The sequence below is a fragment of the Monodon monoceros genome, unplaced genomic scaffold (assembly GCF_005190385.1).
Source record: "Monodon monoceros isolate NGI ecotype Baffin Bay Population unplaced genomic scaffold, NGI_Narwhal_1 Super_Scaffold_21, whole genome shotgun sequence".
NCBI lineage: Eukaryota > Metazoa > Chordata > Mammalia > Artiodactyla > Monodontidae > Monodon > Monodon monoceros.
In genome coordinates this window covers 143712684-143740245 of record NW_021703778.1, presented here as the reverse complement: position 1 = coordinate 143740245, position 27562 = coordinate 143712684, and the positions used below count along the sequence as shown (strand labels likewise).

The 27562-nt window shown below is 39.3% G+C and overlaps 1 protein-coding gene across 13 annotated transcripts in view; it reads right to left on the bottom strand.

The window, feature by feature from the left end:
• The window catches only part of SIPA1L1 (signal induced proliferation associated 1 like 1), a 377878-nt gene that overhangs the window by 281404 nt on the left and 68912 nt on the right, over nt 1-27562 (bottom strand). For all 13 annotated transcript variants that reach the window (XM_029239481.1, XM_029239492.1, XM_029239493.1 and 10 more), the window contains one exon: nt 13510-13576. The gene's annotated coding sequence lies outside the window, so the exon portion shown is untranslated. The remainder of the gene's footprint in view (nt 1-13509; nt 13577-27562) is intronic.

The window sequence follows — 27562 nt, the reverse complement described above, 5'->3', positions numbered from 1 at the left end:
ACATACAATATTATATTAGTTGCATATGTACAATATAGTCGTTCGACACTTGTATATATTGTGAGATGATCCCCAAAATGGGTTTAGTTACCATCTGTCACCATACAAAGTTAATACGGTATTACTGACTGCATCCCCAAGATGTACGTTACATCCCCCTGACTTATTTTACACATAGAAGTTTGTACCTCTTGATCTCCTTCACCCAATTTACCCAACCCAAATCCCCTCCCCTCTGGCAACTACCAATCTGTTCTCTGTATCTATGAGTCTGGACTTTGTTTTGGTTTTTCTGTTTGTTTTGTTTTTTAGATTCCACATATAAATGAAATCATGGGGTACTTGTCTTTCTCTGTCTGAATTATTTCACTTAGCACAATGCCCTCCAGGTCCATCCATGTTAGGGAAAATGGCAGCATTTCATCTTTTTTATGGCAAATAGTCCGTTGTATATCTATACCATATCTTCTTTATCCATTCATCTACGGATGGACACTTTGGTTATTTCCATATCTTAGCTAATGAAAATAATGTTGCAATGAACACAGGGGGGCATACGTATCTTTTCAAATTAGTGTTTTTGCTTTCTTCGGATAGATACCCCTAACTGGAATTGCTGGGTCATATGCTAGTTCTATTTTCAACTTTTTGAGGAACCTCCATACTGTTTTCCACAGTGGCTACACCAGTTTTAGGATACATATTCTTTAACCCAGAAACTCCTCTATATAAACCTGCACACTTAAAAGTTCAAGGACAAGCCATAGAGGCACTGTTAATAATATCAAAAGACCAGGAACAACATAAAGTCCACTATTAGGAGACTGTATAATAAAGTGCAATCACAAACTGGAATGAAAGAGTGAAAAACACAGTACAGTATGCTACAATTTGTGTAAAAATAAAATTTAAAAAGTACATATACTAAATGTAATCTGACATTTCTGGATTGAATCCTTGAAGAGAAAAAGGGCATCAGCAGAAAAACTGTGAGATCCGAATAAAATCTACACAGTTTAGTTTCACTGCATAACCTTTTGGATTTTACTCTATGGTTATATATTAGCTATTCAAAACATAAGATTTAATTTTAAAAAACGTAACTACTTCCATCGCATGGTATTCATATCCTTCCACATACTGCTAACGAGAAACACCAAGGGTACGTGTATTGCTTCAACACTTCTAATATACTTCCATCACTGCACCTAAACACACACCTGCCTCACCCGCTAGGTTTTAGGTACTTAAAGATAGAGGCCATGCCAACTCAGCTCTATTCTCAAAGAATATGGAGAACATTTGCCACATGGTAAGAGTTTAACAAATGAGAGCCAAAATTATTATGTTCTGGTCCAGTGATCCAATTTTTGATTAGTATGAAATTTTGTATTTCAAATAGCCAAACAATTCTTCTAGGGGTTTCCTGTGATCCTTAGTTCACAACGACACGGAAGAGAGAAGGGGCAGAGATGGGTGAAGTACTTCTCACTGAGGATTTGGGTAGGAACATAGAAGTATTTTAGATAAACGACCCTCCAACCTCACTTCCTAAACATTTTGCTCTGTGCTAGAGCTGTAGGGACTATAAAGACAAGTAAGATGAAGTCATTATGGTAGAAGTTAGGCATAATTAATTTAACGTCAACACTTGAAAAGGTGACATTGTGCAACTGCCTTGGGTTTTCAAAAATTTTTTCCACAAAGGCCATTAAAATGCTTTTCAAAGAAAAATCACTTATTTAACAATAGAATAAAATGCTAAAACTCCAGTTTAGACAAAGTTTTGGTTTTCTATGATGTCTCTTCAGGAAAAAAACTTGTGGGCAGCATGCTTAAGAATGTCCGAAGAGCAGAAGACCTAAATAGACATTTCTCCAAAGAAGACATACAGATGGCTAACAGTCACATGAAAAGATGCTCAACATCACTAGTTATTAGAGAAATGCAAATCAAAACCACAATGAGGTACCACCTCACAACAGTCAGAATGGCCATCATTAAAAAGTCTACAAACAACAAATGGTGGAGAGGGTGTGGAAAAAAGGGAACCCTCTTACACTGCTGATAAGAATGTAAATTGGTACAGCCACTATGGAAAACAGTATGGAGGTTCCTCAAAAAACTAAAAATAGAGTTGCTATATGATTCAGCAATCCCCTTCCTGGGCATATATCCAGACAAAACTATAATTTGAAAAGATACATGCACCCCTATGTTCATAGCAGCACTATTTACAATGGCCAAGGCATAGAAACAACCTAAATATCCACTGACAGATGAATGGATAAAGAAGATGTGATATATACAATGGAATGTAACTCAGCCATAAAAAGGAACAATATTGGGTCATTTGTAGAGACGTGGATGGACCTAGAGATTGTCATACAGAGTGAAGCTAAGTCAGAAGGAGAAGAACAAGTATCATATATTAACGGATATATGTGGAATCTAGAAAAATAGTACAGATGAACTTATTTGCAAAGCAGAAATAGAGACACAGATGTAGAGAACCAATGTATGGACACCAAGGGGGGAAGGGGGAGGTGGGATGAATTAGGAGATTGGGATTGACATATATACACTATTGATACTATGTATAAAATAGATAACTAATGGAACCTACTGTATAGCTCAGGGAACTCTACTCAATGCTCTGTGGTGACCTGAATGGGAAGGAAATCCAAAAAAAAGAGTGGATATATGTATACGTACAGCTGACTCACTTTGCTGTACAGTAGAAACTAACACAACATTGTAAAGCAACTACACGCCAATAAAAATTAATTAAAAACATATTCAAAGTACAAAAGACAAATGACTTAGGAAATATTCTGAGGTCCCTGAATGGGTAAAGAAATACCACTGAATTTGTCGCAAAAGCATTAATAGTGCCGTCCCATTTCCACCAGCCCAGAGCTCTAAGCCCAAGTACCAACACCATAAAGCAATATAACCTGGGGCAAACACTGATCTCTGTGAATACCTATTTTTCATCTACAAAATGGACAGACGACAGTTAAGGCTCCTTCCAGATCTATCAGACTTCTTTTCCTTCACACCCCAAATATAAACTAAGACCCTGCAGTCTTTTTACACAGACATACACATCAACACACGCATTTGGTCCCCACATTACTACCCTATTCCAGAGTGGCCTAACACAAAAACAAAATGATATTTGATTACAAACTGGTGCCATATATAAGCAGTTCTCAAGTGAATGAGAAAATCATTCATCCAACTGCATGTTGAAGTGAAATTGAAATGTGTACTCTGTACAGTGAAACATTCACTGAATTGTGCATTTGTTCATGTTTAAGATTATAAAAGTTTCTAACTTGGCTTTCATGTGATCTTCTATGTACTGGTTAGTCCACATATAACTTCTTCTGCAAGCTATCTTTAGGAGTGCATATTGCTACTTGATATTTTTGTTTTGTTTACCACTTTTCACAGCACAGAAAAAAGAGGGGAACACTGGGGGAAAGTCACAGGCAAACTCATCCACAGGCAAAGATACATGAATGATCAGTGGAGAATTTTGTTCTCGTTTATTTAACACAATCCTTAGTTCGAACCTACTGGGTTGAAAGGTGATTGTGTAAAAGGCAGAACAGAGGTGAGTAGCAGTGAACATGCTAACAAAGCATGGTACAGTGCATATTAAGCGCTTATCTCTGTCCACTGAAATTTTCCCTTTCAAAACACAGAAATAACATTGCGTGGCTGACAAATATGGTTTTCTTCTAAAGTAGTTCTTTCCCCCTAAATAACCAGCATTTTATGGTATAGGTCCTTTCTAAATAATATGGGGACAGAGAAGAGTTTTCCAAGAAACATACAAATGAGTTCAAATGTCCACAGTGAAATGACACATCTGAGGGGATGAGGATATGAAATAACATCCATCTGCCAGATTAGCCAGAACAGCCTCCCTGAGGAAAGGAACTTGAACATGTTTCAAAGGAGGGAAAGGTGACTGACAGGTAGAGAGAAGAAAAGGAAATGCCAGGCAAGCAGAAAGATGCGCACAGAAGCTACCACTGTGCTTTCTCAAGAAGCAGAGATGCAGTGTGACGTAATGTGTGGCAGAGATCTATTTTAGTCATTAAGATAAACCAAAAGTGGAGAACACATGTCACTTCACACTCTGAACCTCGGTTTCCTCATCTGTTACAGGGGAGGGTGGCCCACATGACTTGGACAGCTCTTTTCCTGGTAGGCACCACACAGGCAATGAACACCTTACAACCCTGCAAGGTACATGGCTTGGGAGCCCACTGACAGATGAAAACAGCAAGGCTCAGCATCCCAATGAGGCCTCCAGGTATAGGGTTTTAGATGTTAAAAAGAAAATGCACGAGGATTTCCCTGGTGGCACAGTAATTAAGAATCCGCCTGCCAATGCAGGGGACACAGGTTCAATCCCTGGTCCAGGAAGATCCCACATGCCGCAGAGCAGCTAAGCCCGTGCGCCACAACTACTGAGCCTGCACTCTAGATCCTGCAAGCCACAACTACTGAGCCCACACACTGCAATTACTGAAGCCTGTGTGCTCTAGGGCCCACGTGCTACAACTACTGAGACTGGGTGCCACAACTACTGAAGCCCGCGTGCCTGGAGCCCGTGCTCTGCAGCAAGAGAAGCCACCGCAACGAGAAGCCCATGCACCGCAACAAAGAGTAGCCCCCGCTCGCCGCAACTAGAGAAAGCCTGCGTGCAGCAATGAAGACCCAATGCAGCCAAAAAATTTAAAAAAAAAAAAAAAAAAGCACAATAACTACTGTGGAGAAAGAAGGGGCATAATATTAAGACTGACTTCAAAAATCCAAGCTCCTGAACATAATCAACCGATAAAATAATGGTTATATTCTTTTCTTAAGAGAGCAAAGGAACAAGGAACTGTATCTGTCTTCCCTGTCATGCTAGACAAAGGAAAGCAAAGGGGTATAGACCATCCTTTACTTTGAAGAGTGCCCTCTAAGAAGTCCTTTAAGGGAAACCCAAAGGACAAAGCATGGTATGTCTTCCTGTGACAGCAGTGGCTCTCATTTAATTATGTATTCCCTCTGCCTGCGGTGTCCATAATGAGGTAGGTGTTACACTGAACATTCAGCACGTTCCTTAGCCGTTAGAACAGAGGTGAGCAATTAACTGAAGGGGGCTTCCATCCTCAGAAGCACAGAAGACAGCCCTCACACCCAGCTTTACCTCCAATGCAGATACTAAAACAAGCTGTTATTTCTATACAAAAGCTCAATAGCAATTATGACAATGTACTTGTCATTAGTTAATTGCAGAGTTCCATACGTATAAATAAATTCACATCTGGTAGCAAAATAGAGTCCAATAAATAAAACTAGCCTTAAAAAAGAAAAAAACACTTCATAGCCAAATATTAGAAGTTAATGAGGTCTACTTATTTGTCAATAAGTCAGTTCTTCAAAATTATCCCTAGCTCCATCCCATTTCTCTAGATAAATATGTGGAATTAAAGATTAAATTCTCTCTGTTGATGGGAGTCACTCTGGTAAAACAATTTGGGAGTATCTATTACAATATCCCATGACCTGACAACTGCCTAGAGAAACATATGCCCACGTACACAGAACCAAGGACAAGGTTATTCTTTGCAGCCTTCTTTGTAATCAGAAGCTATTGGAAACAACCTAGAAGATCACCAATAGGAAAATGGCAGGAAAACTATGGTATATTCCCATGACTAGTCTACATGACATTAGGCAGCAGTTAAAAAGGATGAACTAGATTTATATCAACTAGCATGGACAGACCTCCAAACCGTGTTCCTGAATGACAAAAAAATAGTTAGTGATATTCAATACAACACCAATTACGTGAAATTTTAAACACAAAATACAATACGTTTATATTATAAATACCAAATCAACGAAGTGTTTGCCTCTGGAGAACAGGGGCAAAACACTGGAGAACAGGGGCAAGAGGAGACAGGGAGTAAATCTTATAAACTCATTTATTACTTTTATTTAAAAATTGATTAATAAAAACATCTTACAAGGATGTTACTGGGTTATTAAATGACAGGATTACAGAATCAGGCGAAATACAGATATCCCTGCAACCACTGCTAAATTCAAATCTAATCAAATGTAAAAGAAGACAAACTACCAGGAGCAAGCAGAACATCACAAATAAAGCTGGGGTTTCATCTGATGAAGAACAGAAGACTGTCGACTTAAATGGCCACATGAAGCTTCAAGCAGGTATAATGAATTATTATTGGCGGGAGCTTGCACACATATTCTTTTTTCCAGGCTAAAAACTTGACAGCAACTGAAAGAGGACCTAATATAGAATTGTCAAGATTATGTTAACATTACTAAATTAAAACAGTGAACGCTCCCTTTAACCACTAAGAATCCCTTCCCACCAGTGGTCAATGTTTATGGGAGAATGCAAACTTAACTTTTCAGTAAAGGTCAGCTTACAGCAACAATAACAAGCAGGGTTCCCTTCTTGCAGGGACTCTCCAGAAAAATCAGGGCCTTGCATGGGCATCATTTACCTCCTCAGCGAGGAGTGAACCATCAGCCAGGCTCTCGTTTACACACCCATCCAGGCTCTCGTTTATACACCCATCCATATCTCCATTCTTCAGGGAAAATAAAATGGCTCTCGATTCAGGCAACTGCATTGCCAATACTATGTCTATCTGTAAGAAGTCCTAGAGTGAAGAAGGAAGAAAGGAAGGAAAGAAGGAAGAAAGGAAGGAAGTGAGGGAGGAATGGGGTGGGGGGAGGGAAGGAGGGAGGGAGAGAGGGGAAAAATAACCAATTCGTTGTTGTAATACTACATATAATCAATGTAAGATTTACTTTAAATACAGTCAAACGCATACTTCTCATCTTTAGTTACTATAATGCCGTAAGATTCAACAGAAAAGAAAAACTAATCATAGAAGACTAAATAATAACAAACTGTCCTCCTTATATCATTGTGTTAAAAATGTTATAAAACAGCATGCAAAGTATGATCCCAATTTTGCTTTTAAAACATACACATGGTCACGTAGAAGGACAAAAATGAAAGAAAACTATTAAAATATTAGCAATCCTAAAAAGCAAATGACCCAATTTCTCCTACAATAAATTACATGAAAAAAAAAGGAGAGAAGGGAAAATGTTACAGACTAAGAAAGTCTTGAAAGAGACAAACGCAATGCGTTCATCAGGCTTGGATCCTGATTCCAACAAACTGTAAAACGACAATTTTGAGACAAAGGAAGTGAACATGGACACCAGGACAAACTAGAAGTAAATAATATTAAATAATCATTAATTTCATTAAGGGTAATGACATCGTGACTATTTTTTAAGTCATTATCTGTTTAAAATTCTTACTGAAGTATTTTGGTTAAATGGTATAATATCTGGGCTGTGCTTTAAAACTCAAAAAACAATTTTTTTAAACAATTAAAACAGGAAGAAGATAGATGGAACAAGAAAGGCAAGATGTCTGTACTTGTTGAAGCTAGACTGATGGGAACATGGGGGATCGCTGTGCTATTCTATTTTTGTGCATGTTTGAAAAATCTCACAAATAAAAAGTGAAAATGGTTGTAGAGATAGTTACCCCTGGGTGGTAGAGACTGGGTGATCTTGTAGGAATTTGGTAATTTTTACTTTGACGTCTGTGCCCTTTAGGAACATCCACATTTTACACAATAAATATGAATTACTTTGGTTGTTTGAAGAAACAAATGTTACTCTTTTAGTGGATGGATGGATGGGTCTTTCAATGCCCAGTTCCAATGATGCCACCTCCATGGATTTAATTCCCCCTCTACAGACACCTCAATACATTTTACTTGTACTTCCACTAAATGCCTAATTACATTTGATCACTTAGTGTGACAATTTTTAATTATGTCTTATTTCCCCCCTTAGAAAAATAAGGGGCATTTCTTTTTTGTATGTCCATCCCTGTCAACACTAAGCAAAAAGCTCTGTAAATAACTGGAGTTAAACAGTTATATACTTAATTGAATTAACTTTCCCACTAATAGATCCAGGGAAGAAACAAGCAGCAATAGCAGGAGAATGTCCTACTGCTTGTAACTACAAAAGCTTTATGGTTAGAACATGCCCAGAGGTCCCTATACCCATCAAATGTTACCTAGACAATTTCTCAAACCATTTATTTTCCAATTGACTGGGGGAATAAAACGTCAGTAGCAGAAAGGGGTCAGTTACTGAACTGAGTTAGACTTTTATTTTTAATGACTCCTTGAAAAAAAAAAATCAAAGCCTATTAGTTCTTGAGCAACCATTCATTATTTAGCTACTGAAGACTCCTCCAGAGCACTGATCAGTCCATTTTCATTAAGGAAACCATTACAGGAAGAACACAGAGCTAGCCATGTGCGGAAATAAACAATGGTTTGAGAAACATCCCCTGCTCTGAAAAGGCTGATGTTATCTGGAAGGGCTGTACACCCACACCTCTCATAGACTCACTAGAAACTCTGGCATGTTCTGTGCAGATGTGAACAGTAGCTTTCCTCAAGCCTAGGGCCTTGCTTAAAAGTCATTTCCGGGGACTTCCCTGGTGGAGCAGTGGTTAAGAATCTGCCTGCCAATGCAGGGGACATGGGTTCGATCCCTGGTCCGGGAAGATCCCACATGCCACGGAGCAACTAAGCCCGTGCGTCACAACTACTGAAGCCCACAGCTCTCTGGGGCCCATGTACCACAACTACTGAGCCTGCGCCCTAGAGCCCGTGAGCCACAACTACTGAGCCCACGAGCCACAACTACTGAAGCCCGCGCACCTAGAGCCCGTGCTCCGCAACAAGAGAAGCCACTGCAATGAGAAGCCCACGCACCGCAACAAAGAGTAGCCCCAGCTCGCTGCAACTAGAGAAAGCCCGTGCACAGCAACGAAGACCCAATGCAGCCAAAAATAAATAAATAAACAAACAAACATGTCAACTAAAAAAAAAAGTATTTTCCAAAAAGACACAATAAAGCCCTCCTCCCAGGAGAAGGAGTACAAAAACCCCCAAAACACGGCATACTGGACGCCCCTACACATAAGACTTCACCCACCATATGGCCTGAAATTTTGCTTGCATGATTTTGACGAAAGCCACTCAAATACTAGTGAAGACATTTACAAGTTCCTTTTATATCTAAAATATTCTTAGGTATTGACAAACATTAAAACAAAGCTCAGGTTTTAAAGCAAAACCCCCAACACTAAGAGTTTCCCAAGGCCTTTGAGACACATCAGTGTATCATGAAGAACTGGCAGGTGCTAGCTCTCCCCAAGTTTCACCTCTCATTCCATCCTGTGACCTGCTCCCAGAAGCCAGGTGTTCAAAAATGCTTTCACCCACCCAAGTTTTCAAGGCAGGGAGGGGAGGCAGAGCGATGCATAATTCCCACCCTGCCCTCCACCCACTCAAACACGGTTCATGTTATTGCTTCTCTGTTTTCTGATTCCTTACTTTAGAAGTTCAAATCTACTCCTAACAGCAAACTTTAAATTTATGGGACAGTCAAGAAAGTGGGTAACATGGTATTGTTAGAAAGAATCATATCCATACAAATCCAGGGCCCCCCACATATGAGCAGGTACTAAGAAACAAGACACTCCTCCAAAGACAACTTAATTCCTATTCCCATGTGTTCTATTTGCCACCGACTGAATTTAGAAGAGGCAACGCTCTATTTGATGGGGACAGCTGTACTCTCAGGTTCTGAAGAAGATAAAGGTAAGAATTCGGTGAGAAGAAGTTGTTCTCACTGAAAAGAGAAAGGTGATGATAGCATTAGCAAATGTGCAGGGGTCACAGGACAGTTAGTTCTACAGTCTGTTAAAATGTTTTTCTTTAAGAACAAAGACGAAGCTTTGAATGATAAATAAGCATAATGAAATAATGCTGAAGTGACCCCCAGGCATGCCAAATTCAAGTCAAATTAGTCATGGCCAAAGATAAAAGGAAAAATCTGCAATCATCCCTTTGCTACTCTAAATTTTTAATATTTTCATATTACATTATAGTCAACTTTCAGTTAATAAAATTTCTACTTGTATTTATCTGAAAAAATCTTAAAAATGATACAAATGAACTTATTTACAAAATGCAAACAGACTCACAGACTTAGAAAACAAACTTATGGTGAGCAAAGGGGAAAGGTGCGGGGGAGGGATACCTTGGGAGTTTGGGATTGACATATACACACTACCATATTTAAAATAGATAACCAACAAGGACCTACTGTATAACACAGGGGACTCTATTCTGCAATAACCTAAAATGGGAAGAGAATTTGAAAAAGAACAGATATATGTATATGTGTAACTGAATCACTTCGCTGTACACCTGAAGCTAACACAACACTATAAATCAACTATACTCTAATATAAAGTAAAAGTTTAGAAAAAACAAAATATAAAATTTCAGCTCTTATTTATCTGAAAAAGTTGCCTCCCTTTTGTACCCTCAGTGCCACTGTGAAACTCTAACTCAGGCTGACGCACAGAATCTAACAAGTCTACTCAAGGTCAACATTTGAGCTTTTTTCTTCTAGGTGTTAATATATTCAAACCTCCTGTTATTAGTTAATCTACTGTCTTTGTCACTGGGCTATGTTTAAAGGAAACTATTGGATATAAACAGCTGTTCTCTCATGTTTTAAGGAAGACATAATTTGTAAGAAAAATGAGAAAAGGGGTAGGGTGCATCAGTGGATAAGAGGGAGTTCTACAGGATGGTCAGCCAGGGAGAAAAGGGGTAGGGTGCATCGGTGGATAAGAGGGAGTTCTACAGGATGGTCAGCCAGGGAGAAAATGTTTTCCAAGCTTCCATTTCTTAAGTGATTTGTGAATCTGCTATAGACATTCTACCATCTGGATGGCCAATGTAAGGCACTATGATTATTAGGTTTCTTGCTACCACTCCATATAACACCAAGAAAAGGCTAGGAGAATGCAATGACATACATATTTTTTCTCTCTTTTTACACTTACTAAATGGTTGGGACTTCCCATAAAACAACAAAAAGGATGTCTTTATTTTTTGTGTATTATACCCGCAAGCTATTAGTCTTAAGTAAATGTGACTAGAGTTATTCTTTTTTATTTTATTTTCAAGAAAAAAAAAGAAGTGAAGAGCTTTTTAAAATTTCCTCAGTTACTCTCCCATTAAAAGCAGAAGCCTGGAATGCAATAACCAAACTGAAACAAGGGAAAAATTTAAGTAATATCTCACTCACCTATGAGTACCTAATTGTCTATACAAGAATGGGAAAATCCAAAGAAAAATATACTTGAGAAAATTATTCAAATGTCTTAAAGTTAAAGCTAAAGCACATAATTTAGTCAGAGATCATTTTCAATTAATATCACTGTTTCTCGTTGGGTGTTTAGAAAGAATATAGCAATTTTTTAAAATTGTTAAGGGAAGGACAAAAGTATACTTTCTCAGTTCAATTTTATATTCTAGAACAACACTACTCAAAACATAAATAAATTTAAAAATATAAGAATGATGCATTCAATAAGCTACACATAGGACTACATATAAAATACAAGGTTTTGTGGGTTTCGGCTTTATGGGTTTTTTTTTTGTCTTTTTGGATTTTTGTTTTCTTTTGAAGGAAGGGAATTGTTTTGGATATTCCTTAAATAGAGAGAAGTTAGGAAAGAAGAATTGATTTAGAAAAGCCAAGAGTCAAGCCACCAGCAGGTGTGGAGAACTGTTGCATTCATGGCTCCTTCCCCTCTGTTGCCCGAGTGGAGCCAGCGTTCATGAATGCATAAGAGAAGACTCTCCCACCTCACCTAACAGATGTACTGTACCAGCATCATCAGATATTACCACCATTAAAAGAAGTGATCTAAGTGCCCAGGCGTTCAGGTTATTAAACTCAATTTAAAAGACAAGATGTAGCTGCTCCAACATAAAAGCTAAACAGGCTTGGCCCTCATAGTAACCCTAGAACTTAACACTTCTGCTAAGAACTGTCATATTCAAGTGTACCAACCAGGAGATGATCCTTATTTAAGAGTGTTTAAAAATACCTTAAGACATACAGGGAGTGCACTGAAGTTGCACATTTCAATAGTATACAGGTACTGAGGAGAAAAAAAAAAGGAAATCTTGGAAAACAACTTCCAAGATAGAGGTGAAAACCAGAGGGCACTCAATAACATGCACTGATTTTTTCGTCCTTCGCTAAGTACCTGAGCTACGGCTACCTACATTGAGCAACCCTGCAGGCTGTTTGCTTCACCACTCAGCAATTTTTTGATGGTTGCAAAGTACTGCATTCTCAAAGGTAGTTTTTCAGTTGTGTTGCTAATAAAAAAACTTAGGCTCTTCAAATGGCTAAAAATTACAGAGATCTAAAAATCGTTCTTGGATTCCTACCTCTTTTAAAGAATGACTCTGGGAATAGTCAAATCACTGCTAACAAGAAAGTGTCCTAATGTACTTTAAAAACATTTTCAGAGACAATCATTCCCCAATTTCTCTTACTGAAATTCAAGGAAGGTCAGAAATAGCAAGCCACTTTGAAATCAGTGCTCCAATTACCCAGCAGGCGTCTGAAAAGAAGCCCTCAGCTCTGCACACAGGTTTACAGAGGTGAGATGCTCAGATAACCTTGACCGTCCTTTATAGAATGCAGCTCTCCGGAAGAGCTGACTCCTTAGGCAATTTGTTTCTGCTTCTGACACAGCAGGCGATAAAAAATTCCCAAACTCTTTGTTTCAGCATCTGGCTGAAAAGGTTAAGTACAAAGTACCAAAATCAAAGAAACTCACATAACCCCAAACCACTTTTTTATCTGAATTTAGGAGCTTAGCATATTATAGCATTTCAGCCTGTAGAAAAGTCTCTTTCAATCGAATTAAACTGTTATTTTGTTCAATGAGAATGTCACTTGACAACTGAGTAAAATGTTTGAGAAATATCCACTAAAACGTTGGGATAGGCACAGGACAGAACTGGGGCTCTACCTAGCAGTAACCAAGAGCAAATGTCAATCAATCAGATCATCCAGCCATCTCTCAATTTTTCAGGATACACTTGGTATTCCAAATTATACATTAATGCATCAGGGTTAACAAGGCTCTTATTCAGAACATGGGCTGGGGTACAACCTCCCATCAAATTTTAAGAAACACACAGAAGATGTTCTGAAATGCAATTATTATGGAATGAAAATAGACGTATGTAACAAAAATATTTTTATTATTAAGTTGACAGAAAAATATCTGAAGTATTTACTGTAACAGTGAAAATGCTGAATTCAGAAATCAATGACTAAAAACTGCACAGGAGTCTCCCCTCTTCCCCATTTCTGCCTCTCAGCAGTAGAACAACAAAGGAGGAAACACCAGTGGGGAAAAAATATAGAATCAAAATTTACTAAATCAAAAGTCTGCTGTGAGTGGCAGGTCTTCTAGGAGTGAACACAGGAGTTTGACAAGCCTTTGTGACTCATCTACCAACTCACCTGATTCCACTTCAAAGTTGGTGGTAAATCTTACTTCCGAGTCCAACTTGAGGTATTCTCGCAAAACCTGGAATAAAATAATTATGAACTTTAGTATAAGATTATTTTCAAATTCTGAAAATAGTAATAAAGGGGAAAAATCACAGCTACAAATCAAATCATAATTGTGAAATGTTATACTTTACCTCTAAAACCCTCTTTAATTTGTAATCTCTTTATGTGCAGTTCAACACACACTTAAATTTAAGCCAACCAACAGCCACTCCCACTTATACAACAAATTCCTAAACCTGACTGTTCAGTCTGGAAGATCACGTTTCTCTCCACATGATCTGATCAGGAAGTCTGGGGAGAAACCCAGGAACCAATATGAGTAAGAAGTGCCCCAATAATGTGATTTTGATGTAGCTGGTCTATCACCTGCCTGTGGGAACCACTGTTCCCAACCAGTGGTTCTCCACAGGGGGCAATTCTGTATCCCAGGGGGACATCTTACAATGTCTGAAGATATTTTTGGTTGTCACAACAGAGGAAGGGGTTATACTACTGGAATTTAATGGGTAGAAGCCAGGGATGCTGCTAAATATCCTACAAGGCACAGGACAGTACAAAGACTTCTCCAGCCCAAAATGTCAATAGCAGCGAGACTGAGAAAGCCTGTTCCAAAGCAACCGAACATTCTGACGATTTAGAAATTCTACAGTTCTCACACTGGTCATTTCAGATAGGCTATATATAAAAACTCTACTATAACCATAAAACATTTCCTGTGACTGCAGGCATATTATTAGTTGAAAGAATACATATACATGCCCAACATTAAAATTTGCAGTACATGTACCTATTTCTAAAAATATTAAAATAAGTCAGACTATACATGTCCAAAAGGGCTTCCAAGAAACCAAGTTTTAATATTTGCTGAGATGAAACACTATTTCAAACTGGGTTAATTCCCAAACATATAAAATGGAAGCTTAGAAGAGTAAGAAGAACCAGAACTTCGTTTCACTCACAGATATTCCCAATTCCTGGTGAGGACAAAGGGGAAAATTTCCCAGCCTGTCACCTTGGATAGTAGGACATCTTTCATTCAGCCAAATATAAAGGTACTTCAAAACTTACATTACCTGCATTCAAAATGAGACTCGCTGAGGGCCTACCATGTCGCTGGCACTATGATCTTACATAATACAGCAGAACAGAGTTCCAGAAGACCCTGCAACAGGTCTTTCCTACCCTACCATAAACAAACATCAGACGAAAACTGTGGGGAAAAGAAACCTGAAAAGAATATTCTGAGCATCGGATACCCCAGATGATGAAACCTGCAGTTTTCACATGATTGGCCTACAAATTGCACCTACAGAATGGGTAAGGAAGCCTGGAACACTTGAAATATATACTTGGTTTTGTTCATCTTAATTAATAAGTTATAACCAGCTAATTATATAAACAAAACATACCTGACAGTTGATTTGCACTAGTAGTCTACTTAGAGACTGAACAAACATGCCAATGTCAAACTCAAGTGAAAGGATATGATTTAAAAACATACTTAGAAAGATTCCACCAGAATTACTCCATTCCAACTGGATAACATTTCCATGATGTGGCATATGGGCTTATATTCTAATTACAGTCTGATTTCTTCCCCTGAATCTCCAGTGCTATAAAGAAACTACACAAATCAAACTCACCCACAATCATCCCAGGTGGCAAGCACCTGGGTGGTTGGCAGGTTGACTGGTATTCCTATCTCAAAGCACCAGGGGGGTCAGGAGTCCAGGTAGGATCTGTGGCAGAGGCAGGGTTCCAACCTAGAGCTCTCTACCCAGCCCTGGAGACCTGTGCACAAGCCATATTATTAGGAAGCTTTGCTGAATGACACGCGTTTCCAAAGGTACGGCTAACACACATTCTAGATTCAAGATGCCCATTAACTCAGTGTAGAGCCCAACATACCTCCACTACAAAAAGAAGACAACTGGGGAAGGCAGCCTCAGACAAAAGCAGAAAAACAAAGACAAACTTTTTAATATCCATCCATGGCTGTGGCTTTATGAAGCAAAGTAATTTGGGGGCCTTCCTTTCTTCCTCCAATAAAGGAAGAAAAGAAAGCCCAAAAATGAATAGGAAGGTTCAGAAATATTAGTGCGCAATCTGAAATTTAAGCCCCACCTCCATTTTTCTAGATTTAAATCAGCCTTCAAATAAAAATTCATAATTAAATTTCAAAACATAAACACTTCTATTTTTCTCTCTCTCAGCAGTAAAATATATTCTGTTCCAAAAAGGAAAGCTTGCTCAATTTCCTGTCAAAAGCAATCCAGAGAAGGCCACCTACACTGTAAAAGCAGCAAGAAAAATAAAAAAAAAAAAATGCTGAAGAAAAGCCTGTATGTGTGGGAGTGTTCTAAGTGAAATGTAACTACCACTCTGGATTTTAAAAGCTTTTTTTCCTCGATCATTCTGAGAAATATAAAAATTAATGTAACTGCTAAAGAGAAGTTTGTCCTCTAACCTATCTAAGGAAAACAAGCCCTATGATGGATTTTAGTTCCATGAAAGAGAGGAGGGGGGTGGGCAATTCAAGGCCTTACCCCGTGATTTTCTGTACTAAAAGGAAAGGGTAGATTCTACCAAATAGATAACTTACACTTAACGTTCACAGAAAGAGAAGGCTGCTCTGACAATTAACCCTAACCCCATAACACCCTACTCCCATCTCAAACCATGCAAATTTTTAGACTAGGGCCAGCTTGGTCCTAATACGCTTAACCTAAACCTTTAGGAGCTAACCATTCATACATACAGTAATGAGACGACTAGACTGTGGATTAGTATAGCATTGAATTCGCCACTCTATCAATTTCCCCTTACCCCGCTTATACTTTCTGAAAACTCTAAATTCTAAGACAGCAATCAACCAGCCCAATACTTTTTACTAAAAGCCTGCTGAAACATGCTCAGTACTAACGCAGAGGCAGTATGGTAAAAGAAAAAAAAAAGAGAAAGAAAGCTTAAATAGCTCACCAGAAAACTGAGAAAAGAATAGCACAAAGTAAGTTGAAACTAAATATAATATTATCATTGAATTGAAATACAGTAAAGTGTCAGATTTCTGTAAATCATACTTTCCCTCGAAAGAAGTTTGTCACAAAAACAAAATATAGTTGAAGGGAAATAAATAACGAGCAGGGAAAAGAATATAGTAAGGAAATGATGGTGAATATTTTAAAACCAGAATACCAAAAGACAAATCAAGATATAACAGGAAGCCACACAGGAAGGGCAGCTGCCAGACAAGACAGCACGGGAAAGCAAACCTCTTAAACCTTTCAAATGATTGGTTTGATAAGCTAATGATTTTGAAAAAGTCAACTCACAGGAGGGGTCTTTTTTGTTTTCTTTAATAATCTCAAGGAAAAAAAAAAAAAAAAAAAAGAGCTGCAAGACTAGAACAAATAATTTCCCTGAACCACTTGAAAGTAAGTAGCTAACATCACGGCCTATCACGCCTACAGAGTTTGGTGAGTCATTTCTATAAACAAGGGCATTCTCTTCCAAAACTGCAATAACTATGACCATCAACATCCAGAAATTAACACGGACATAGTATGGTCATCTAATGGTCCCAACAGTGTCCAGGTTTGACTTTCTCCAATGATCCCCCAATAGTGTCCATTTTAGTAAAAGGATCCAATCCAGGATCTCACACTGGCACTGACCTTTCACAGCTCATTAGTCTATTTCAAACTAGAACTCCTCAGACTGTCCTTGACTTTCATGAACTTGACAATTTTGAAGATTTCAGACCAGTTTTTTTGTTTGTTTGTTTTTGCGGTACGCGGGCCTCTCACCGTTGTGGCCTCTCCCATTGCGGAGCACAGGCTCCGGATGCGCAGGCTCAGCGGCCATGGCTCACGGGCCCAACTGCTCCGCGGCATGTGGGATCTTCCCGGACCGGGGCACAAACCCGTGTCCCCTGCATCGGAAGGTGGACTCTAAACCATTGCGCCACCAGGGAAGCCCAGGCCAGTTTTATATTGAATAGAATGTTCCTTACTTTGGGTTTGTTGATACTTAATTGTTGATTAGATTCAAGTTATGACTTTTCAGCAGGAATACCACAGAAAAGTTCCTTCCTCTCGTTGCACCCTATCAGGTAGTATGCTATTTTGATTTTTTTCCCTGACTGGTAGTGTGAACTTATATCACTTGATTTGGGTGGTATCTGCCAGATCTCCCCACTGTAAAGCGACTCTTTTCCTCTTTGTAATTAATAAGTATTTTGCAAGGTGATACTTTCAGACTATATAAATATCCTATTTCTCAACCAATTTTCACCCAATACTTTATGTCCACTGATATTTTTTTTTTAAGTAATTTTTTAGTCTGATAATTTCAACCATTTTAGTGGGGGAAAATGGTATTTAGAAACCAAGATCCAGGTGTGCATATTGCAACTGGATTATCACTATTCCTAGGTCATCAGGTGAACAGAAGCACACACATATATGCACACACTGACTTCTTCATTTCTTTCTGTATCTATCCATGTACACTGAAAACTGTGAGTTCATAGTTAGCCTGAATTCCAGCCCAATACTGCAAGATTCATTCTAGTTTTTCCCTTTCCCTTCCTATAAGAGTGGTATATCTAGTTCCCATTAACCTCTATTTCCTTACTGGATTCATCCCCACCCCCGTGTCACGCAATGCTGTCCTTACCTCTGACCCAGTATCAGAAACAGCCTGCTCTAAAGGATCAGTAACGGGGAAGCCTAGATAGACAAAAACGTCTTAGGTAAAAACCACTCTACACCAAACACCACAGAAAAAACTGCAACCCCACATCCATGACCATCAGCAAAGGCCAAGTGGAGAACCAAGAGTTCTACGCTCCCTGGCAGTGATGAAGCACTCTTAATAGAGACTACATATAACAGGATGCCATTGTTACGAGGCCCAGATAGGCAAAGCTAAAAACACACAGTAGTCCCTTCCTATTCTCAAAGGACACGTTCCGAGCCCCCCAGTGGACGCCTGAAGCCACAGATAATGTTGACTCCTATAACAGGTACATCTCGGAGATGCTGCAGGTTCAGTTCCAGACCACTGCAGTAAAGCAAATATCGCAATGGAGCAAGTCACACAAACTTTGGTTTCCCACTGCGTATAAAAGTCATGTTTACACTATACTGTAGTCTACTAAGTGTGCAATAGCATTTTGTCTAAAACAACAAGATACATACCTTAATTTAAAAATATCGCTAGAGAATGCTAATCGTCATCTAAGCCTTCAGGGAATCATAATCTTTTTGCCGGTGGAGGGCTTGAAATATTTTGAGGATTACCAAAATGTGACACAGAGACACGAAGTGAGCAAATGCCTGACACGGGGTTGCCACAAACCTTCAATCTGTAAAACACACAGTATCTGCGAAGCACAATAAAGCGAAGTGTCATAAAATGAGGTATGCCTATACATACCATGTTTTTTCCTATGCATACATTACATATCATGCATGCACACATGGTAAAGTTTAATTTATAAATTAGGCACAGTAAGCGATTAACAATAATAAAACAGAACAATTATAACAATACACTGTAATAAAAGTTATATGAATGCAGTCTCTTTCAAAATACCTTATTGTACAAATTTAATGCCTTTTCTGTTTTAACTAAGCACTTACCACACACTGTGGCCATAACTTTTGCGGTCTGATATGTGGCAGCAAACTAGCACAAATTTCTTTTTCCTTCTTCACAATTTCATGGGTAGAAGATTCATTCTTACCTTACCAACAGCATATGATTTTTTTTTCTTTCCTTATTACATAAGAACTTTCACCTTTTCACTTAAAGGAAGCACTTTGCGGCTTCTCTTTGGCACAGGTGAATTGCCAGCATCACTATGCTTGTGCTTTGGGGCCATTATTAAGTAAAATAAGGATCCCTTTAACACAAGCAGTGCGATTCCACAACAGTCAATCTGATAAACTGAGCCGGCTACAAAGTGACTAACCAGCAGGGATACACTGGACAAAGGGATGGTTCACATCAGGGGAGGGACGGCCTGGGATGGCGTGACATTTCATCACATTACTCAAAACAGCGCACGATTTAAAACTTATGAATTGGTTATTTCTGGAATTTTCCATTTAATATTTTCAGCCCAGAGCTGATCACAGGTAACTGAAACCACAAAAAGAGAAACCTCGGATAAGGGGGGACTACCGTATTGTCTACAGATACACTCATTTTAAAAAGCAAGGGAGTGCTGAACATAAAATTCAGGACAGCTCTCCCCTCCAGAGGGAGGCAGGAGGGTGGGATCCTGGAGGAACACGCAGCAAGTTCAAGTCCTGACCCTGTTCCGGTTCTTAGTGAGAACCCACACGTGCTGAGCACCAGTTCCTTGACAGACACAACAGTGCTTCACCAAACCACAAAGTCTAGCACGGTCTCAATTTTACATTTGCGATTTGAAGCTTAAAGAGATTAAGCATGCTGCCTGTGGTCACGCAACTAATATACAAGAGCCCAGATGCAAACCCAGGTCTGACTCAAATCCTCTTTCTACTGTGCCCTCTGCTATTCCTCCAACAGAGGAAGGAAGATGGGCAGGAGAAGTGAAGTTACGATTCTGAGGGTAAGACTCCTTCTGTGCCCCTGAACCATTTCCAGAATGGTTTTCAGGGTATGGGAGAGTCTAGGCCAAAACCAGGGGGTAAAAATCTTTCTGAAGGCAGGGACACAATCCTTTAGGGATAGTTTCTATCACATTCCATAGGCTACAAATTCTAGTTCAATTCAGTCACTAATAAGATCTCTCTTTAGAGGGCCCTGGTAAAATCCTAATTGTTTCTTGGTTTTGTTTTGAAATCAGGGGACAAGGGAGAGAAGACCAGCAACCCATTCATGAAACTCCAACCACAGCCTAAATATGGTGCATCTGTACATGACTTAGTGCACAGCTTGAAACATGAAATCAGTGACACAATGTCGGGCCCTTTTGAAGAATTTATACAATGAGATAGGAAGGCAGAACAACAATACTACTCCAAAGGAAAGACTGGGACATCCCGGGAAGCTTAGATACCACTCAACTACCTGAGGGGGTTTAAACTGCTAAAACCCCAAAAGATGGATCTCCGTAAAAAGAAAACAAAAGGAAAAAAAAAAGCAAAAAGATAGTATATTTATCTTCTCAAAGACTCAGAAATAAACACATTCTAACTGCATTTCTGGTAAAAAAAAAAATCTCCAGAGTCTACTGAAGTGATTAATAACAACTCACACCACCTGGTAAAGTCTCATGATCCGCACTAATGATTTAGCAATCTCAGTTCATGCTTTCTAAATTAATCTTTAAAATGGAGTACGTTTTTCCATTGTTGATTTCCAGGGAGCAGAGTATAAATTGAATCAGAAATAATTGTAAGCCTAGCCTCCCTCCCAAACCCTCCCCCGCAAATTCACGAAGCTCTATCTTCCCTCTCTATCAACCTTCTCTTTCTGAAGAGGAAAAATCTAGACCTAGGCGAGAGACTAAAGAAAATGCTACAGAACAAATGAAATAAAAGGACATGTGCAAGATGGTGCAAAGATAAATCAAAACTCACTCAAGCTTTATATTGTAGCCTAAAATCGTCTACAATATATAAAGGTTAAGAAACGTAAAATCATCCTGTAAATATAATAAGCACACAAAAAGCACACACACAAAAATAAATCACGCTAGATAAAAAAGGGAAGGCATTTAAAAGAACTCTTCGGGGCCAAGCCTTTTTTTTTTTTAAGCTTTTTCGTTACTTTCTTTATGAAAAGCAATCAGGTGCTGCTGAAATCAGCATCAGGCATTACAGAGACAAGAAGTTACCCTGAGGAATTTCGCAGTGAGGATGACAAACTGAATAAATTAGCCCATAGGCACTTGTTTCTTTCATCCTACTGTATTAACTTTACGTGATCACAAGATGAGCAGTAATTATCCTTGAGAATTAAGGGAGAATAGCCCAGCTTTAAAGGAAATCTAAAAACTGAAAGATACATAAGAAAAAATGTATTTCTTTACCGTCAAAAAAAGAGAAAACCTGGAAACACGTTAAAGTGTTTCATTGTAAATTCCCAGATAATGAACTTTGGGTAAAAATCAATATGGCTATTTGAAAAATAAATCCTCCCAAGCTAATCTAATTTATTGTTATTGAGACAACCCACTCATCAAGGGACTGCAGGAGCTGCATTTCTCAACATTAATGGACTTGACAATTCGTGAAGACACAGGAAAAATGTTCTTCGCAGAAAAGTACATAGCAGTGGTTCTTTGATCCCAAGTTGTACAAACTACTTCTTATTCTTCCTTTCCCTGTAATTCTAAGCATAAAAGTTCTACAGAGAGAGAGAGAGTCAAGCAAATAAACTGACTGGAAAAAGGCTAAAGTGGTGATGACAAGAGAAAAAAGTCCTTTTACAGGCTTATTATCATCGTAAGCCTTCTCCATCGCTATTCATTTGCTCAAACCAAAAAACCTGGGATTCATTCTCCATTCCTTTCTTTCACAGCCCGCATCCATGCTGTTGAGACCTATAACTTCCACCTCCTGAAGACCCCCTTGAATTCCTCACGCCTCCCCACCTCCACAGTCACCACACTGGTCTCATCCACTGGTATCTCTCAACTAGACAGCTGACCCACATTCCTCATTCATCTTTCTACCCTTGATCAATTTTCAGAGTGGTCACACTGACTTTTTTTTTTTTTTTTTTTTTTTTTGCGGTATGCGGGCCTCTCACTGTTGTGGCCTCTCCTGTTGCGGAGCACAGGCTCCGGACGCACAGGCTCAGCGGCCATGGCTCACGGGCCCAGCAGCTCCGCGGCATGTGGGATCCTACCGGACCGGGGCACGAACGCGCACACCCTGCATCGGCAGGCGGACTCTCAACCACTGCGCCACCAGGGAAGTCCCACACTGACTTTTTAAAAGGCTAAAGTATATATTATCCCCCTGCTGAAAATCCCCCAATGCTTTCCATGTACTGAGATGCCAAGAATGTGAAGGATATACGATTTTACCCTAATTTCACACTAACAAGTTAGCTGCTACAGTTGTATGGATGCTGGCAGAAGACATGAGACTCCTGGGTCAAAGACAAAGGACTTCATTACTCATAGCAATAGCAACAACCAGAGTATCAGCACTTTTGGTGCCAGTCCCTTCAGTCCCAATTCCCATGAGGTAACACAAAGAAGGCCAGATGACACCTGCACAGCAGTGGGTTGTGTAACAGGAGAGGAACCCTGAGCTTAATGAACCCAAGTCTTCTATAATGGGCAGTAAGCCCGTCTGACCTTTTCCCCAGGAGACACTGTCTTTATTACACTAGACGATAGTGTGCCTGATCTTTGCTCTGGAGGGAGACACTCTATCTTCCAAGGCTGCTGACCATACAAATCATCCTTGAAAAGGCAGTCCAGAACAAAGGTAGACAGTGCAGAAACTTAAGACACGTGGAAAAACTCTCTTTCAACACTAGAATGAAAGTCAAATTTCTCAACATGGTCTACAAGGCCCTAAAAAATTGATCCCTTCCTCTTCAATTTCATGTGGAACCCCCTGTCTCCCCAGCTTACTATGCTCTAGCTCCAATGGCCATCTTTGGTGTCCTCTTAAGTAAGCCAAGCTCTTTGCTGCCTCAGGGCATTTGCCTGTACTGGTCCTTTTATCTGAAATGCTCTTTCCCTGGCTTAGATGTCACTTCCTCAGGAAGACCTTCCTTCATCAATCTATCCATTTACAACCCCACACTCACTGTTCACTTACTTTTTTTTTTTTTAATAACTTTAAAGGCTTTTTTTTTTTTGGTTGCACATTGGGTCTTTGTTGCTGCGCACGGGCTTTCTCTAGATGCGGCGAGCAAGTGCTACTCTTCGTTGCGGTATGAGGGCTTCTCATTGCAGTGACTTCTCTTGCTGTGGAGCACGGGCTCTAGGTGGGCGGGCTTCAGTAGCTGTGGCACACGGGCTTCAGTAGTTGTGGCTCGCGGGCTCTAGAGCGCAGGCTCAGTAGTTGTGGTGCACGGGCTTAGCTGCTCCGTGGCATGTGGGATCTTCCTGGACTAGGGCTCGAACCCATGTCCCCTGCGTTGGCAGGCAGATTCTTAATCACTGCGCCACCAGGGAAGCCCTCACTTCCTTTATATCACTTGGATCACTCATTCACTCAGTCAATAACCATGTATTGAGCACGTACTATGTGCTAATCATTATTATTGTTTATTTATTTACTGACAGTCTTCCTTTTGAGAGTAGAAACCTTGTCTTTACATTCAGCCACAAAGGCCTAGAACTTAAAATCATGCCCTCAATAAAATTCTGCTGAATAAATGAACAACTATTACAACATGAAGTACTGAAGTATTTCCAGGTCAATATGGGAAAACGGCAGAGCACTGCACCAAAGGATGGAATAAGAAGCTAAAGTCCTAAAAACCCTGGACTTGGTAATACGTGAGCAATTCTACTAAGCTCCCTGTAAAATGAAGAAAATCCCTCTCCTGCCTAACTCACAAGATTATGTGAGGATCAAATAGTGGAATCTATTTGGAAGCCCTTGCAATGCTAAATGTAATTTAAAACAAGTAACAAATTGATAGTTAACAGTCATGAGATAGTTATTCGTTCAACAAGAATATACTAGGCCCCTACTATGAGGCTGACCTTACTATGGGAATTTATAATAAAAATGTATAACTTAAAATGAAATTAGAAAACGTTTTGTTCTTTAATAAACTTGAAGGGGAGTCATTTTTCCCCTTTGAATACCCTATGGACATAGCTTAAAAACTTTCAGATAAAAGGTGAGTCACCTTTATCTGCCCCTGATCCCAGAATATCATGTTTTTTTGGTTACTTAAGTGATATATATATATTTTTTTTCTTTTTCAGATTATTTTCCCTTATAGGTTATTGTAAAATATTAAGTATAATTCCCTGGGCTATACAGTAGGTCCTTGCTGGTTATCTATTTTATATGTAATAGTGTGTATATGTTAATCCCAACCTCCAACTTTATCCCTCCCCTCTTTCCCCTTTGGTAACCATAAGTTTGTTTTCTATGTCTGTGGGTCTATTTCTGTTTTGTATGTAAGTTCATTTGTATTATTTTTTTTCAGATTCCACATATAAGTGATATCATATGATATCTGTCTTTCTCTGACTTACTTCACTCAGTATGACAATCTCTAGGTCTATCCATGTTGCTGCAAATGGGCGTGATTTCATTCTTTTTGATGGCTGAGTAATATTCCATTGTATATATGTACCACATCTTTACCCATTCATCTGTTGATAGACATGTAGGTTGCTTCCATGTCTTGGCTATTGTAAACAGTGCTGCAATGAGCTTAAGTGATTTTTAAGCAAGCCATTCAAATGCCAATTTAGAAAAATTTTAGACTATATTTACATCCCTGAATGCCAATCTCCAAAAAGGAATTTTTAGCCTTCTGACAAAGTTAGGAATTTATTAATTTTGTCTCCTTTAACTGACTTCATGTGAAACCAAACACAGTCTCTTCACTGCAACACGGTGTGGGTGTGGGTGTGGGTGTGGGTGTGGGTGTGTGTGTAAAATGAAGGGAAAGTAAGCTTCATCTTAGATTAAAAAGAGCAGTTCAGAGTCATCGCACCAGGTGGCCAACAGGAGAAAATGCTGACGTGTGAGGAGAGGACGGGCAACTTGACTGCAAACAGGGACAGTCAAGGCAGACACACCCCACAGCTGGCGTGAGTTCACCAATAAACACATCTTCTGTGACCTCACAATAAAATTACTCGAAATTAATTTAAAAGGGTATTGCTGGGGCTTCCCTGGTGGCGCAGTGGTTGAGAGTCCGCCTGCCGATGCGGGGGACACGGGTTCGTGCCCCGGTTCGGGAAGATCCCACATGCCGCAGAGCGGCTGGGCCCGTGAGCCATGGCCGCTGAGCCTGCGCGTCCGGAGTCTGTGCTCCGCAACGGGAGAGGCCACAACAGTGAGAGGCCTGCGTACCGCAAAAAAAAAAAAAAGAAAGAAAAGAAAAGAGGTAAAGTGGAATGTGAGACCCATATGACTAAGATTCCTTTTAGATAACACTTTTCAAATTCAATATGCCTATACATAAATAACTAACAACAGGTACATAGTGCTGGTAAACAGGAGGAATAACACGAATAGGTGCTAATTCATGTTAGCACGAAGTTAAAAGTTAAAATCAAGAAGAAAATGAGAGACTTCCCTCATGGTGCAGTGGTTAGGAATCCGCCCGCCAATGCAGGGAACACGAGTTCGAGCCCTGGTCCGGGAAGATCCCACGTGCTGCAGAGCAACTAAGCCCGTGAGCCACAACTACTAAGCCTGCACTCTAGAGCCCAGACGCCACAACTACTGAGCCCACGTGCTGCAACTATTAAAGTCTGCATGCCTAGAGCCTGTGCTCTGCAACAAGAGAAGCCACCACAATGAGAAGCCTGCGCACCACAACGAAGAGTAGCCCCCGCTCACCACAACTAGAGAAAGCCCGCGCGCAGCAACGAAGACCTAACGCAGCCAAAATAAATAAATAAATAAATTTTTTTAAAAAAAGAAGAAGAAAGTATGAAAATGGGGGAGAGAAGTACATGGGAAGGCTCTTTGGAGCTAAGAAAGACATCCAGGTTAAGAGGGATAGAGACAGATGATCCACAACGTACATGTGAGAAACATTAAAATAGAGACACATGCGTCTATACATACAGACACACACACACACATACAATTATATTCAGTAGCTTTTCATTACACATGTGAAGGTCTCTCAAAAAATGCCTCCATACATATTATGTATTTTAAAGATGGCTACCTATTCCAAATCTGGGAGGAAGGGGACAGGAGCAGTTACCAAACTATTCACACAGGCTTCATTAACCACACTTTTACAATAGTAAATACAAATACAATATAGGCATCTAGAAACTTCTTCCTTGATACTGCTTTAAATAGCCAGTGTCTAATCTTGTCTTTTGATTAAGCAATCTCCCTTATAAATAATAATGATAGTTACCATCTGAGTACCTACAATACACCAGGCACATTATATTCTCTATCTCATGTAATCAACATAACAATCCAGGGAGCTGGGTGTTATTATCCCCATTGTACAAAGGAGTACACGTAGGAATCAGTGAAGTTTTAAATCTTACCCAAGATAAAGTCCCTTGGCCAAGGTCAAACTACAAACTGAGTAATCAGACAAGCAAGAATCCAAACCCAAGTCTGTTTGATACAAAGCCTGTGTTTCTACTACTGTATTATACAACCTCCACCTTACAGTATATAAGATAGGATAATTGTAATTTAGGAATTATTTATACATTACTAGTTTATTGTTCATAATATTACATAAAAATGCACATTATAAACTATAACCTATGTTAAAATATGTATTTTATAAATATCTTTTTGGAAAACTACATGGCAAAAATATTTATGATATTTATGAGTGATAGGATCGCTAGTGAATCTTCTCAATTTCTATTTTTCTAGTTTTTCCTTAATTATGATATTTAACTTACAAAAAGTAGAGCACACACCAAAAAACTACCTTTTAGTACAGACACTCTTCTCCCTGTTCTCTGGAACCTATCAAAACTAAATTTAGATTTTAAAACACGATACAAGTTTAACAGACGCTCAGAGGTGAACAAAAGGTGAACAATGAAAAATATGGCACAGCATTAAAATCACAGAGAAACTTGGTAGCACTAAGGAAAAATAGCCTTATTTTATTTTTTATTTTTATTTTTTATTTATTTATTTATTTTTAACATCTTTATTGGGGTACAATTGCTTTACAATGGTGTGTTAGTTTCTGCTCTATAACAAAGTGAATCAGTTATATATATACATATGTTCCCATATGTCCTCCCTCTTGCGTCTCCCTCCCTCCCACTCTCCCTATCCCACCCCTCCAGGCTGTCACAAAGCACCGAGCTAATATCCCTGTGCCCTGCGGCTGCTTCCCA